The sequence below is a fragment of the Phodopus roborovskii genome, unplaced genomic scaffold (genome assembly GCF_943737965.1).
Source record: "Phodopus roborovskii unplaced genomic scaffold, PHOROB, whole genome shotgun sequence".
NCBI classification, from domain to species: Eukaryota; Metazoa; Chordata; class Mammalia; order Rodentia; family Cricetidae; genus Phodopus; species Phodopus roborovskii.
The window spans coordinates 153,744-163,081 of record NW_026126010.1 but is presented as its reverse complement, the minus strand read 5'-3'; positions in this window follow the sequence as shown (position 1 = coordinate 163,081).

Below are 9,338 nucleotides of genomic sequence, written 5' to 3'. Positions count from 1 at the left end.
AACAAAAAAAACACCTTTATTGAAATGAGTATGCCTCCTTCACTTTTGACACCACAGGGTGACATTTCATATTGGCTATTCCTTTTAGTCACTGTAAACATTATGCTCTAATTGTATAGTTGTTATACACGAAGGAAAAGATGTTCAGAATGAAGCTTCCCTTCCACATTTTATATTGTGTAAACAAACACTAGGAATTAATCCATTTCTGTTGCCCATTACCATATGTTTTAACTTATAGTAGTTCTGGAATTCTGTGCACATTAGAATATAAGCCATACAAGCACTAGAGGTAAGAGCACTGGCTTGGGTCCCAGTTTCCTAAGCACATGCTGCTGAAAGCACAACAGTGGGCAGAGGACCACGAAAGCTTGCTCTCTGAAGTAGGTTTGTAGTATGGAAATGTCTAGACTAATTCTGTTCTTGATGTCTCTTATCAATGTGTCGAGTCATAAAGATTCTAGTTGAAATTGGAATCACTGCTTCTGAATTTAAAAACAACATAATTACCTGTGTGGGGGTGGGGTGGGGGTGGGGAGTGAGGTGGGATGGGGGTGGGGGTGATTGCATGCCTAAGCACTAGAAGATAAAGTAGGAGGATTGCCATTAGTTTGAGGCAAGCCTGGGCTACAAAGGCCCTATGTCAAAACAAACAAATTAAATATGTCAGCAAGTCTCTGCCACCAAGGCTGATGATCTAAATTGGATCATTGGGACCCACCCAGTGGAAGGAAAGAACTGATTCCACCAGGTTGTCCCTTGACCTTCACACATTCAAAATGGCATACATATGCTCATATATAATCATACACTTTTGCATTCTCTCACTAAATAAGCAAATAAATGTAAAAGCACAACTGAAATGTTTAAGTAAATAAAAACACAATGGTACCATTTAAAATAAACTTGAATTAGCCAGCCGTTGGTGGCCCACGCCCTTAGTCCCAGCACTAACTGAGACCCACGTTCAGGGCGGTCTCAGTCGGTCCAGTGCTGATTTCCCAGCTATCATTCTGGGGGTCTATGAACTCCCCCTTGTTCAGGTCAGCTGTTTTTGTGGGTTTCTGCAGCCTGGGCTTGGCTCCTTTGCTCATCACTTTTCCCTCTCTGCAACTGGATTCCAGGAGTTCAGCTCAGTGTTTAGCTGTGGAATTCTGCTTCTGCTTCCATCAGCTACTGGATGAGGGCTCTAGAAGGACATTTAAGGTAGCCTCTCCACTATTGCTTAGATTGTTAGTTGGGGTCATCCTTGTAGGTTTCTGGACATTTCCCTAGTGCCAGATTTCCCTTCAAACCTATAATGGCTTCTTCTATTATGGTATCTCTTTTCTTCTTCTCCTCTGTTAATCCCCAGACTCAAATTTCCCTGCTCCCTCACGTTCTCCTCTCCCCTCCTCTTCTCCCCTTCTCTTTCTTCCAACTCCCTCTCCCCTCACCCCATCCCAATTTGCTCAGGGGATCTTGTCCTTTTCCACTTCTCCAAGGGACCATGTATGTCTCTCTTACGGTCCTCTTGTTTCCTGGTTTCTCTGACAGAGTGAATTGTAGGCTGGTGATCCTTTGCTGTATGTCTAAAACCCATGTATAAGTGAGTACATAGCATGTTTGTCTTTTTGTGACTGGGTTACCTCACTCAGGATGCTTTCTTCTAGTTCCATCCATTTGTCTGCGAATTTCAAGATTTCATGTGTCCATCCCCCTACCCCACCCCCAATCCCCACTGAGTAGTACTCCATTGTGGAAATGTACATTTTTTTAACAAGAAAACAAATGGACTAGAAAGAGAACTGATTGACTACATGTGTTCTGCAGATGTGGTAGCCCGACTCTATAGCTGTCTGTATTAGTTGTAACCCCAAGGTGCCTCCAATTAGCCACATAGATTATGAAGAAACTCAGTGGCTCAGGAGCTCTTAACATTAGCCAAAGAGATTCTCACCAAGCAGGAAACAATGAAGCTTACTTCATTGAGATTATTCTTAATTCATTTCAGTGTAAGGAATTCTGAAGTTTCCATCAAACTGCAAAGGCAGGCCAGGTCTGACAGAGGTGGTCAAAAGGCAAGGTCAACACAAACAGGTAGTACCCATCACTGAGAAAAGCTTCCAGTAATCATCTTGATCATTCCAGAGATTAAAATGAGTCATCCATCTTCTGTGTCTCCAGCCACCTCCCTATGGCTTTGACAAGATCCCAGAGCCAAAACAGCAGAGTCACCATGGACACAAATACTGATGATCCAAATGCATGCTCGGGAGCCTGAAATCATTTATCTTTGAAAGTAAGATTTATCACAATGAGTAAAGGCATACACACAATCAACAAAGATTCCAATACAGACTGCCAGCCATCATGTGTCCAGCTAATACTGTTTCTCATTGCTCAATAATGTGTCCAACACTGAGCAATCTGATAATGTATGTCTATGGAATTTAGGTTACACTGCCATTTGAGTTGTGCTCTTGAAACCACAAAAACTCAAAACAGCAAGAAGTTTGTGTTGATAGCATCATCATTCAACATGTTTCTTCTATAGCTGCAGAGAAAGAGGCCAAGACCAGAAAGGAAAGTCAGGAATAGGCAGCAGGCCACATCTGAGTAGACTCTGTCTCCTTTAACGAGAAGACACTGCTGGAAAATGCTAACTGCAGGTGACATTTGAGAAGGAAGTCCATCATACATCAAACACTATTTTGAGAACATCACTGAGCTCTGGAAATTGGATCATTTCTTTATCTGTAATGCTGGTATCTAGTAATGCCCTAAATATATAACTACTAACTGTTTAAGATGTATTCCAGGACTGCCAGTATAGCTCACTGGTAGAGTACTTACCTGGCATATGTAAAGCTCTGAGTTTGATCCTTAGTACTGAAAATAAAAGAAAACAAAAAGTAAACAAACTAGGAATAGTGTTTGCCTGCAATTCCAACACTGGGGAGGTGAAGGTAGGAGGATCAGGAGTTCAATGTCATCCTTAATTGTACAGAAAATCTGATGCCAGCCTAGGCTATACAAAACTGTCACAGAAAAGTAAACAGGCAAGCATGGCAGCACATATCTTGAATCCAAGCATTCTGGAATCAGATACAGACAGATCTCTGGGCATTCCAGGACAGCCTAGTCTATATAGTTAAGTTCCATGCCAGCCAGGGCTACACAGTGAGACAAAACAAAACAAAAATCATCAGGAAGGCAAGAGGGGCTACAGCTCAAAGCTAATCTGGAGAATTTAGCCAGGGTGGCCTCAAAATCACCGAAATCCACCTGCCTCTGCCTCCCAAGTGCTGGGACTAAAGGTGTGTACCACCAACACCCAGCTAGAGTTATTTTCAAATAATTAAAATTGGAGCTGCCGTGTAGCTAAGTGTGTGGAGGGCCTGCCTAGTATAAAACTATGTAGTATCCCATGCCTGTAATTCTAGCACTTGGAGGGTGGAGACAGGAGGAACAGAAATTCATCATTCTAAACTGCATAGTAAGTTTGAGACCAGCCTACACTACATGAGATTCTGTCTCAAAAATAAACAAATAAATGTTATGCTTCTAACTGGGCTTGGTAGCATAAACTTGTAATCCTGGCACTTGTGAGGCCATGAGGATCCTAAGCTCAAGGCCAGCCTGTCCCAGAAAGCCAAAAAAAGGGGGGAGGGAGAATGGATAATGTGTCTGGGACTGTATTGATAGGCCAGTGATGCACAGGCTGCAAAAGAACTCATCAGGACAGAAGTAGCATGCATTAGCTACACAGTGGCACAGCTACAATGGGCAAGACAGAGAGAAACTGTTTATATAGGGGCTGAAGTTTATGATGGGGGAAAATGTAGGTAATATGGAGCATTATGGTATGGAACCCTGGAGTAACTGCAGTTGGGTCTTACTCTGCTTAGCAACAACCTAGCCTTGAGGAAGGGTGGTCTTGTACTGAGTCTATATAATCAAAAAGGGCTCAGCACAACCACCCATACTAAACTGATATCCACATTTTGCAACTGGAGCTTGTTATTAACACTTTCTGATGAGATAATGGTCCTATTCTGTTTGGAGGCAGCAGTGACCTTGTTCTAAGCTCCACCTGCGATTCAGGAAAAGCAGCCTTGTTCTGAGGTTACAGGAGCTCAATACAGCCATTCATCTTATATGGTATTCACACAGAGGAGGTCCTTGGAACTGGCAGAATGCTTCTCTAGCATGAGCAAAGCCTTGTGTTGAGTTCCCAGCAAACTCTCTCTCTCTCTCTCTCTCTCTCTCTCTCTCTCTCTCTCTCTCTCTCTCTCACACACACACACACACACACACACACACACACACACACAAAATGCACTTTCAAAACATGGAACTACTTTCTTGAAAATATACAAAATTCTAACTTTAAAAAAATCAACAAGTGTCATACATATGTAGAGGGCCTAGGTTGGTCCCATGCAGGCTCCCTGGCTGCCAGTCCAGACTCTGTGAGCTCCTATGAGCCCAGGTTAGTTGTTTCTTTCTTTCTTTCTTCTTCTTCCATCCCATTCCATCCCCACCCCTCCTGGAAGGGTGATGCCTTCCAGGAGGAATCAGCAAAATCTGTCAAGTCATTTGGAGCAGGAACTAGGCCCTCCCTCCTGCCTCTAGGATAAGGGAGTATCCCTCCATGGGGAATGTGCTCCCCAAGTCCTTTTGTGCACCTGGTTCCACTGTCTGAGGTCCCCTTAGACTGCTCAGACCTTCTAGCTGAGACCCATATTTAGGGGGTCTGAGTCAGTTCCATGCTGGATTCCCAGCTATCAGTCTGGGGGGGCCCGTTAACTCCTCCTTGTTCAGGTCAGCTGTCTCTGTGGGTTTCTGTAGCCTGGTCTTGTCTTCCCTTTCTGCATCTGGATTCCAGTTTGGTTCAGTGTTCAGTTGTGGGTGTCTGCTTCTAGTACCTGCTTCCATCAGGTACTAGATGAGGGCTCCATGATGGTGGATAAGTTAGTCATCAATCTCATTATCAGGGAAGGGCATTTAAGGTAACCTTTCCACTGTTGCTCAGATTGTTAATTGCGGTCATCCTCTGGACATTTCTCTAGAGTCAGTTTTTTCTTCAAACCTATAATGGCTCCCTCTATTATGGTATCTCTTTTTTGTTCTCATCTTGATTGAGTCAGGGAACGAATAGATGAAGTTAGCTGTTTCTGTGGGTTCCCTTGTGTTGACCATGAAACCACCTCCCCCCCCAAACACACACACTTGTACAATCCTTCCTCTCAACAGGATTCCCCAAGCTCAGCCTAGTGCCTGGCTACAAATAGCTGCATCTATTTCTATCAATCATGTAGCTTGATCTACCTGTGCGACTCCTAGAGGTGGAAGCAGGCACTGCCCCTAACACTTTGGCTGACTTTTGGGAACCTATTCCTTATACTGGTTTGCCTTGACCAGCCTTAATACAAGGGGAGGTGCTTAGTCCTATCTCAACTTGATAGCCATGTTTTGTTGACACCATGGAAGGCCTGTCCCTTTCTGAACAGAAACAGTGGAGGAGTGGATTGAGAGGGTTGGGGGAGATGGGGGGAATGGGTGAAGAGGAGGAATGGGAAGCTGAGATTGGGATGTAAAATAAATGAGAAATTTAATAATAAAAGAATTAACAACAACCAGTGTGGTGACTCACACCTGTAATTCCAGCAATCTGTAGGCCAGCCTGGTCCACATGGTGAGTTCCAGGCCAGCAACACCTGAGTTCAAACCCAGCATGGTATACACTGGGCACAAAGTGGCAAAAGGTTCAGAAGTTCAAGGTTATCCTCCTCCACTACATAATAAGTTTGAAGCCAGCCTAGGATACAAGAGACCATGTCAAAAAGTGAAGAAAACAATAAGGAGAGGAAGGAATGAAGGAAAAAAGGAAAGGGAGGGGGAAGAAGGGAGGACCCTAGCAGTGAGAAAAATTAAAACTGCTTGTATCAAAAGGTCTCTAAAAATAACAACAGCTGTGGACTCAGTGCTTACACTCCACACGTGTTCCCATCTCTGCTATGATGAGGGCATGAAATGTAATGAGCTACAAGTAATTTATGCACTGGGTATATTTCCCTGTGATCTATTAAATTCAGTAAATCCGACCAAAGTAATCCATTTGATAGTATGATGATATCCAACCATGCTAATGTGGTCACCTGGCTAATTAATTGCTAACAAATAAGTTTTATTAAAACTGAGCCAATAATGCTGGGTGATGGTGGCAGATGTCTTTAATCCTAGCACTTGGGAGGCAGAAGCAGCCTCATTGTTCGAGGCCAGCTTGGTTTACAAGAGCTAGTTCCAGGACAGCCAGGGCTACACAGGGAAACCCTGTCTCAAAAAACAAAACCAAAAAACTGAGCTAAAAAAATACATTTTGTTAAAACCAAGTTTTAATCCCTGATTTGTAATATTTTATTACTTAAAAATTTTACATACAATATACTTTGATCATATTCTTTCCCCCTACCTCTCTATCTACTTGACACCATGTTTTCTTCCCCCTTCTCAAAATCAAAACAAAACAAAGGTCAAAACAAACAAACTAATAAGACAAAAAAAAAATAGCGAAAGTGCAAAACAAAATAGGCCCAAACTGGAAGTGGTGATGCAAGCCTTTATCCTAGCACTTGGGAGGCAGGGGCAGGAGGATCTCTGAGTCCAAGGCCAGCCTGGAGAACAGATCAAATTCCAGAACATCCAGGCTTATGAAGAGAAACCCTGTCTCAAAAATATTAATAATAATGATAAATAACCCAAAACATTGAGTCACTTTTGTGTAAGATATGTCCTGAAGTGTGCCCAATGATATTCACTTTTCAGTTCCCAGGAAGTATCAATTGCAAATACCTTCTCTGTTAGGGGTAGGACTTTGTATCTACTTTCCCTTCCCAGTGCTGGGATTTTGTTCAGGTCTGTGCTGTGCTGTGGAAGTCTTTGTAAATTCATTTGTGAATCAGTTCTACTGTGTCTGGATGACATTGTTTTCTTAGAGCCATCCACCACTTCTGCTCTTAAAATCTTTCTACTCCTCTCTCTCTAAGGTCTCTAAGCTTTGAGGGGTGGGGATGGATAGAGACCATTTAGGACTGAGTGTTACAGTGTCTGTCTCGTGTGTGTGTGTGTGTGTGTGTGTGTGTGTGTGTGTGTGTGTCTGTCTGTCTGTCTGTCTGTCTGTCTGTCTGTCTTTCTTTAGTTTTAGGACAGCCAGGGATATGTAGAGAGATGCTCTCTGTATATCAAAAGGACAACAAACAACCTCCCCAAAAAAAACAACCAAAGAGATGCAAACTTCAAGGTCATTCTCTATACATAGTAAGATCAAAGCTAGTCTGGGATGTGAGACCTTTTCTCAAAATAAACTGATTTCTCAAAATAAATGGTTAACTGATACAGCTCAGCAGATAAACTTGCCTGCACTGAGTTCAATCCCTGGGGCCCACATGGTTGAAGGAGAACTGATTTCCACACATTGTCCCATGACCTCCACTAGTGTTGTATAGCCCACACTTGCACACACACGTGCTCACAAAATAAATTTAAAAATCAATGGATTCAGAACTGATAAAGATATTGTCTAGCAGAGAACACTATTGTATAATAATAATGATGGTGTGATATAGTAAATATTCTTGATCTTTGTTCCTGGCATAGAGCTAAAACTCTGGGATTCTGAGTAAATGCTACCATGCCCAATGTATGCATTTTATTCCTTTTTTTTCCATTGCCTTAGTGACAGTGTAGGAAGAGCCCATTGTTCATAAAAAGTCCTTCCAAGCATACATGAGTTTATAGTAATGAGGTGGCCGTTGGAGGGTCCCTGGGTAACTTCAAAATAGGGGCTCGTTGCTGTAGAAACTAACCTAGTGATTAGAATACTGGAACCTTAGGATTAGCATGGTGGTTCATGACCATAACCCGAGCAGAAAGATCAGGAGTTCAAAGTCATTCCTAGCTACATAATAACTTTGATGTTAGCCTGGGATCTATGAGATTGTCTCAACACTCCCTTGCCTACTCCTAAAAATGCAACCAAGACTTTCAGCCCCCAACACCCTAGGTAGGGGAGCAGAGATGGAGATTAAGTTAATCACCAATAGCCAGTAATTTAAGCAATTGCATCTACTTACCTAAGTAATAGATTTTCTATAAGCACCCTTACATTAGGCTTAGAAAGCTGGTCAGTGAGCACATACATAAAGGTGCTGGAAGGTGCCCACTCCCCATATTTCACCCTCAACATGTCGTCCACTTAGCTGCTCCTGGGTTGTATCCTTTCTTTTACTTTTTTGCCAGGCCACTGCAAACTTAATGGCAACAGCCCTTTGTGTGCCACTGATCAGCATTCTCTCCTTCACTAGGACTAAGTAGCTTAGTTATATCCAGCTGCCACACATTCATCCTGTCTATTCCATTCACAGCTGTTCCCAGAGGTGATGGTTGGCTCCTCTGTGCAGCATCCTATGATACATATTCAGTATTCATTGAATGGCAGCTTTTGACTGTTCAGTTAAGTCCTTAGACAAATAATGTCACTGTATTTTTCTCTGAGGAGATAGGAGGGCAAGTTCCTGGTGGGGTTTGTGGTCCTGGTAGGATAGAGGGCCAATTCCAGAAATAGAAACAGCTGGCTGATCTGGCCCAGGTCTACCACCTTCATAGTTCTTCTGAGGACAGTCTTCTTAGAGGGTAGTATTAGGACCTGAGTCAGGGTCAGGAGAATATCTTTATGCCCCCAAACAATGTTTGCCCACAGCTATGCCTATCACTTCCACATGTGTCCTCAGTATATTATCTTTAGAGCATCTCAGATCCCTCAATAAATCTTCAGCTCAAGAATCTAGACTAATAATCAGAGATACACCAATAAGCTAATAGAACCAAAGCCATTCCTATACTTCTGTACCTGTTTTCCCAAACTAGAGATGACAACACTATTATGGGCAGAGTTCATATTTGTAAAACACTTTGGAGCCAGGTGTGGTAATGCATGCTTGTAATCCTAGTTTTCAGGAGGCAGACAGGAAGACTGCTGCAAGTTCAAAGCCAGCCTGGTCTATATAGCAAGTTCCAGGCTAGCCATATAGTCCCTACCGCAAGGATTTTAAAAGCTTTTGAAAGGTAGCACCTGTGGTACAGGTGATTAATAACTACTCAAAACTGCCTGGTGTTGTGGCCATGCCTTTAACCCCAGTACATGGGAGGTAGAGGAAGTCAATCTCTGAGTAGAAGCTAGCCTGGTCCACACAGGAAATTCAAGGGCAACCAGAGCTATAAAGACAGACCCTGCCTCAAAAACAACAAACTCACTCAGAACAGCATCAGTCTCATACCCCACCCAATCTTCAATA